The sequence below is a fragment of the Falco naumanni genome, chromosome 10 (assembly GCF_017639655.2).
Source record: "Falco naumanni isolate bFalNau1 chromosome 10, bFalNau1.pat, whole genome shotgun sequence".
Taxonomy (NCBI): Eukaryota; Metazoa; Chordata; class Aves; order Falconiformes; family Falconidae; genus Falco; species Falco naumanni.
This window is the reverse complement of record NC_054063.1, coordinates 35,031,475-35,038,192: the sequence shown is the minus strand read 5'-3', so window position 1 is coordinate 35,038,192 and position 6,718 is coordinate 35,031,475.

Below are 6,718 nucleotides of genomic sequence, written 5' to 3'. Positions count from 1 at the left end.
GGAGCCTGCAGGACAGAAACAGAACTTGTAATGCCCAGGTAGGATAGCCCGTGGAAGACTTCTCCAAGGTAAAAGGACCTGAAATTGCAAACTTTACTTTTATTTTCATATGAGAAAAATGTTTGCTATAAATCTAAATGTTTATCCACAAGTACAGGGATCATTCATGCCACTTGTTGCTTTTGAATTATTAGTAACGTCTTGTGGTTACAGACTCTCGAGTGGAACAGCTCAAGACACCTTACAAACATTAATTAAAGATTTGTGGGGTCTGTGAGAGGCAGTCACTTTATATCACACATTGCTCATCAAAGGCTGAGCAAACTTAGGCACTGAGTTTAAATTATTTTCCTAGGCTATCTCAGAAAAATCAATAGAGAACATCAGCAAAAAGGATATTCCAAAATATATACCTTTCACCTACAGCTGTGTCAGGCAACTTGCAGCGTGAGCTTTACCCTGCATGTGTAAACCGCTTCTGTTCCTACAGAACAGACACGACATCAGAATCCGAAAACTTCCCACTCCTGTTATCCAAATGCATGTGGGCTCCTCTGAAGCCATAATTAATAATGAGCAGCAAAAAAGACAAAACAAAACAAATCAGCTACAGCTTAATTTCTGATGGATTACTGAGAGCTCTGGTTGTGGCACAAATGACTGGCGTGGGCGATTTATGATGCTTTCTTTGCTGCTCAGCGTGCTGGACCAGGTTCTTGGCAGGATGGGTTTTGTTCTTCACAGTCGTTCTGGAGAGCCTCTCCGAGCCCCAAGACAAGGCAAAAATGCTTCCTTGCCTCCTCACTCGTCTGGGCTATTTCCAGCCACCAGGGAGTCCTGGAGGATTGGAGCTGGAGATGACAACCCCACTAGCACCTCTCCCATCCCACACAGACCTCATTGTGCAATTAAACTGCTTCCATCAACCCATGGAGCAATTCAGAGACTGATTCCTAAAAGACCAGAGAGACAGAAGTGTGACCATGACTAAGAATCCTAAATATCTAGGGTTCTTTTTTCTGAGAGACATTTGGAAGTTAATAGAGATGAGCTAGAAGTTTTGCTGAAATCTGCTGATTTTCCCCCCAGCTTCTTTGGCATTTTTGTTAAGTTGGCAGGGAATTTCTAGCCAAAATTGTAGCAAGAGGAGAGCAAACACACGGGGGAGCACTTAGACTGTAATAGCCAGTAACCAAGTACTCGATACAGCCAGCCAGTGTACCTGAAATTGCCATTTCAGAGGAAAATAGGAAAATCTGGCTTTTCAAATCTCCACTTTGCTCTGAACAGTTCACCACTTCCCGGAAACCAAAACTACCAGGTGGAGCTTCCTAACTGCCAGGAGTACAGGGTTACACGCTGTCTCTGTGCTTGGAAAGAGAAAAGAGGAAAACAGCCAGAAAGTCTCAATGTCCTTAACAACAAAGAAGTGCTGAACTTTGAAGCCTATTTCCACTAAATGCCATTTTCATCTTACCACCAGGTCTAGAGCTGAAAATTTTTTTCAACAAGCTTTTGCATTGTATTTTGGGTTGCCTGTTTGCCTGGTTGTTGGCATGCAGCTCAGCAAAATACCCTCTTTGGGAAAGCGCCTCATAAAATACAGGTTTGAGGCTTAAGTGGGTGTTTAGGGTGTCCACCATACACGTGAAGCACTTGCCCCCCATAATAAATTTCCTGTATTTGCAGACTTTTTGTCATGTTTACACAGTAAACATTTGTGAAATAGATTTAATAACTTAATTTTTTCAGTATTTGCAAAGACAGGCTATTCAGGAACATTGCTTAATACCCAACCAAAACATAAAACTAGCCATTAAACAGCATTAAATAATTAAGTTTCCATTTAATGGTGTTTATGCTTCTGTTTTTAAGGAAACGTATCTGGAAACATGATATACCCACACACTTCATAAAAGGTGTGTTGTAAGGTTACTAGCAGTCAATAATGATAATACTTGGAGTTTCTTTAATTTTTGCATTATGAAAGAATCCCTTTCTCATTCTCACATAAAGAATTACCTTGACAGAGGTAAGTACTGCCACGCTTCCTTCCCTCTGCTCTTCCAGGAACAGCCGTCGCCTTTTCACAGCCATCGGCTCTGCCACGAACCTCTTTGCTGGAGCAGGTGGAGCATCTCTGCCACCCCCACCAGCCTTGCCCACAGCAGGGGACTGGGGAGCACTGCATTTGATGAGACCTGAGGGAGAAGAGGGAAAGAGAAGGTTCCTTGTGCATGGTAAGTGGCATTCCTCTGCCACTGCGCTGGAGCGACGCAGCGGTTCATAACTGGGCCCGAGGAGGAGCGTGGGTGAAGGGAGGGGAAGGCAAGGCATTTTTATTACCTGTTGAAGTGAGGAGTTAATTTTGTCATTGCAATTAGTAGGACATTTGACTTATTTATGTAGCTGGTGATTTTTTACTGTTAACGTGTTCAGTAAGACTCCAGAAATGAGATCCAGGTCTCAGAGCAAGCAGCCTCAGATGCCAGGGACCTGGAACTCTGCGTGTGGGGAAGTCTATAGGCAGGCTCCGGTGCCTACACAGCTTCCCTGGATGCTCATAATGCTGTTTTCAAATAGCAGGGAAAAATATATGTCCTTCTTTCACCAGTGTTTATTTACAGTCAGTAGGGTTAATGGAAAATTGGTATTATGGTGCTTTAAGAGTGGATTTTATGGAAAAATAGAAAGATGTGGTAGCACTTGCATGTAGCACGTGGTTAGAGGAAAATATCTTTATAATATAATGGCTGTGAATGGGTTCAATGTGCTTAAAAAAAGGTTGATATCATCATCTGCATTAACCAAATATGGAAATGGAGCCAAAGTGTGCTACTTCTCTGAGGTTGTGCTGTAAGCCACTGGCAAACATGCGGGCTTGCTTACGCAGTATCAGGTGCCTAGTATGCTGAAGGAGTGTCAGGTACATAATGTGCAGATTTGTCATATTAGGAAACATCTGGAAAGCAAAGACAAATGATACTCACTGTATTCAAATAAACGAGCTAAAAATATGGTAGTCATAAAATGCTGCTTGATGTTATTGCATGGACAAAACTACTGTTCCGTAGAAAAAAAAAATTCTCTCCAGTCTATTACACTTCTTCGAGTTCCTGCAGCAGAGCAGAAAAGGCAGTAGCTTTCAAAAATTTCCATCTGCAACAAAGTTTTAGCAGTGTCCTACAAGTATTTATTGGGAGGGCAAGCAGCTGCATGGGCATTGGTGCTCTGATGAAGGGAAGAGCAATAACTGTGTCAGGATAAGGCCAGTGGTGTGATGCTCCAGGACCAGCCCTACCCTTGAGCCAAAATAATGATTTAGATTGCCAAAAGCATCAGTGAACTGTAAACCATTTCAGGATTCTCTTATAGAGCTAGGTGGACTACAGTTCAGGGATCAGCTCAGTTTAAGTAAGCATAAGGTGAAGCATAGGTGAAGCATACTGAAAGGAAAAAGCAATTTAAATTACTCACATGTAGAGTTGGTGTTATATTAACTGTAGGTAGTCAGGAGAGGAACAAGGTATTGTTGCGAACAAGACATCTATTCAATAAGAAAGTGTCCAGAAAAGCAAACAAATTGTTCGTTTCCATTAAGAAAAAGCTAGATGAAAGCATAAAATTATTACATATCTTTAATATGAAGTGACACCTCAGCATGGATACTTTGCTCAGCTTTGCTCTCCAATCTTACAGAAGGATAGGGCAGAAATAAAAAAGGTCTGGGGAAGGCAGTGAAAATGATTAAGGGAATAGAAAGCTGCAGTGTGTGGAGAGATTAAAAGATTAGAACTATATATCTTAGACATTAGAGGAATAAGGGGTGATGATAGAGAGATATAAAAAATGGCAAGTGTTTAAAGAAGGTAAGTCAAGAACTCCTATTCCTTGAGCAGGAGGCACATAAAATGAAATTAAATAGTAACTAGTTTAGACCTTTTATGTATACTTGGCAGCAGGGTAGCAATGCTGAACAGAAGGCTGGCATCCGTATAAAGAGTGTCCAAGCGCACAGCAGGAGTGCTAACCTATAATGGGTAAAATACATCACGGTCCTGAGCTCAACCACGAGTTCTTGACATCTGAATGATTATAGGGCATCTTAGTTCATTAATAGATTTACTGCCTCTGCTCCTGAAGCCGCAGACAGAATGACTTTCAGAGGAAAATGCAATTTTACGTATCTCTGTACCGAGATAGAGATCGGGTTTTTTCCCTTTATTTCTTTGGAACTAATGAAGTAGAAACTTCTCTGTGTGAGCTCTACAGCTACAGGAATTACCCTCAGTGCCTGTTTCAGTAGATACCTTAGGCACATTCAAGTGAGATACCACACCTTTGCTAGGAAGCTTGCAATTGGTACAAGATGATGAAGAACATTTCTGAAACATTCCTCCTCTTCCTCTTCAGCTGCCTGAGTGCTCCCAGTCCTGCCCAGAGCCAAACCAAAGGGCTCAGTGTGCACCAGCCTCAGCAGCTGCTGGGATGGGTGAGATGTCATCACCCCAGGTACCACAGCCCAGCTCCGAGGAGGTGTCACGGGCAGGCTGGGCTTCAAGGCATGGAGTAAGGAATCGTGTGCTCAGCCTGGTAATGAGGGGCCTGGCAGCTCCCCTGGCTCTTTTTCATGTAGACTGGGAGACTGATGGGAGGCACTGCCATCGGCTCAGAGCTGAAATGTGAAGCTGGTCCTCTGTGGCGTTTATTAAATTATATTTCACCGCGGCAGCAGCACTCTGGGCTAGGCATTTCCAGGGAATTGTTACACTTCTCAGATGGTTAATCACTTGGCCTTTGGCCTCCTGCCTTGTAAGTCTGTTTGACATGTCCTGTAATTACTACTTGGAGAGTTTTATTAATCAATTATACTATCAGCTAATGCAATTTATCGTGCCATCAATCTCTCCCTACCAGCCCCCCATACACCCCCAAACAAATGTCCCCTTTCAATCCCACTTCTCTGCATATTTCTACAAAGCAAGGAACTGAAGAATTTGTGCTTTGATCAATAAGTTGTAAATTTTTTTAACGTACAAAATACTTGCCCGTTTTCTATGCTTCTCCCACTCTTCCACTTCAGAGCCCTTTGATTTCAGACTTTTATAATATATGTAGTCACTTTTACTGGTGCTGGCGTAAAGCAGCCAAATCGCCTCATCCTTCTTTACTATGTCCTCTAAAAACAAATTAAGACTCCACCAGACAAGCTGTTGGCTCGTGTGAACATCTGCCTGGCACTCTGTGGGCTACTTAGGGAACGCGCTGAGCAGGTGGCTGGTGTCCTCCCACCAGTGTGGCTCAGCCCTCCCCAGCCACCGCACGTTTGCCCAAGTCATGAAATAATTCAGCACACTTTAACGGCCGGCTTTACTGTGTTGTGGCGCTGGAGGAAGATGAAGAAAACGTTGCTCTGCCATTTGGGAGAGTTTGGTTTTGGGGAAGAGCTCTCAGCCACCTACTGGTCCTGACCCTGTGGTCCTTCCACCGGCAGAAGCATGAGGCTGAAGTTCTGTAGCGGTTCCTGAATGCAAAACACAGTGAAAGATAATTACAGACCAACTTGGCTCTCATCAACCATCCCCAATGCAAGGGTGCGCTGATTTATGACAACCTCCCAGAGCTGCCTACAGACTGTTTGACAGCCCAGGCAGACACAGATTCTTAATAGCACTCGGTGCAGACCCATCCCCTTCCACCCCCAACACCTCCCCTGCACCAGGACCAACACTCCACATAAATCTGCTCTGCCTGCGCTGGGGGAATTGTCTCCCGGCCTCCTGCAGCTTGTAAGGGCTGTTTCAGGAGATAGAATTAGTACCTTGATGCTCAGTATTGATCTCTGTTTGATTTATACTCCCTTGATCTGATTTTCTTCTCAGCGTCATGAGTATAAATCAAAAGTAACACCCACAAGAGTTAGAAGTTGCGCTGGCTTTAAACTCGGGTAAGTGAGATTGAGGTTCCTCAGCGCCAGCCTCTCCTGGTGAGAGGGGAGAGCACATTTTAAAAAGATGGGCTATCTGACTCACAGGAGTATAAAATAGCCAGGCATTGCAGGATGCAGCCTTCGGCCATTCCTTTAAATTCCTCCTTGAGCCTGGATTTCACAAGAACGAATTCCTGGATTCCCTCTCCTAGAGTTAGTTTTTCCCCTTGAAGCATCCTATCTGCCGTAGCCAGCAATCCTCCCTTTTGGGTTTCCATGTGGGGGCTGAATTAAGTTTTCCTTGTGGGATCTGAGGGGGAAAGTTAGTAGGGACAAGAAAAATACTTTTGCAGTGTGATTTCCAATGTGTGACCATTTTGCGTTGAGTCATTTGGATAAGCGCCCACAAAGACATCAGAACTCAGTAATCCATTTTAATTTCCAGGCCCAACAACTAACATTTCTCCTCCAACTTTAATGGCTGTTCATCGCCATATCCAAGGGATTAATATGGCCTTGTGATTCTCCTTATAAAATCTGGTGTATCTTTCTAAAGCCACTCTTCCGATGTCCTAAAATATCCCTCAATTTGTCCTGAAACTCTCTCTTCTGTGCCGAAGAGCTGCTGTGTAATGAAAACAGGAGGCAGAGTGCTCTACGTGCACTATTTTTCTCCGTCGTGGCGTATGCACCGAGGCTGATAAAGGTCTGGGGGAATCAGGCTGTATTCTTACGAAGTGGAAGTCCACTCTAGGTAATAGAACTGCTGTGAAAAATTTATAAAGGAGA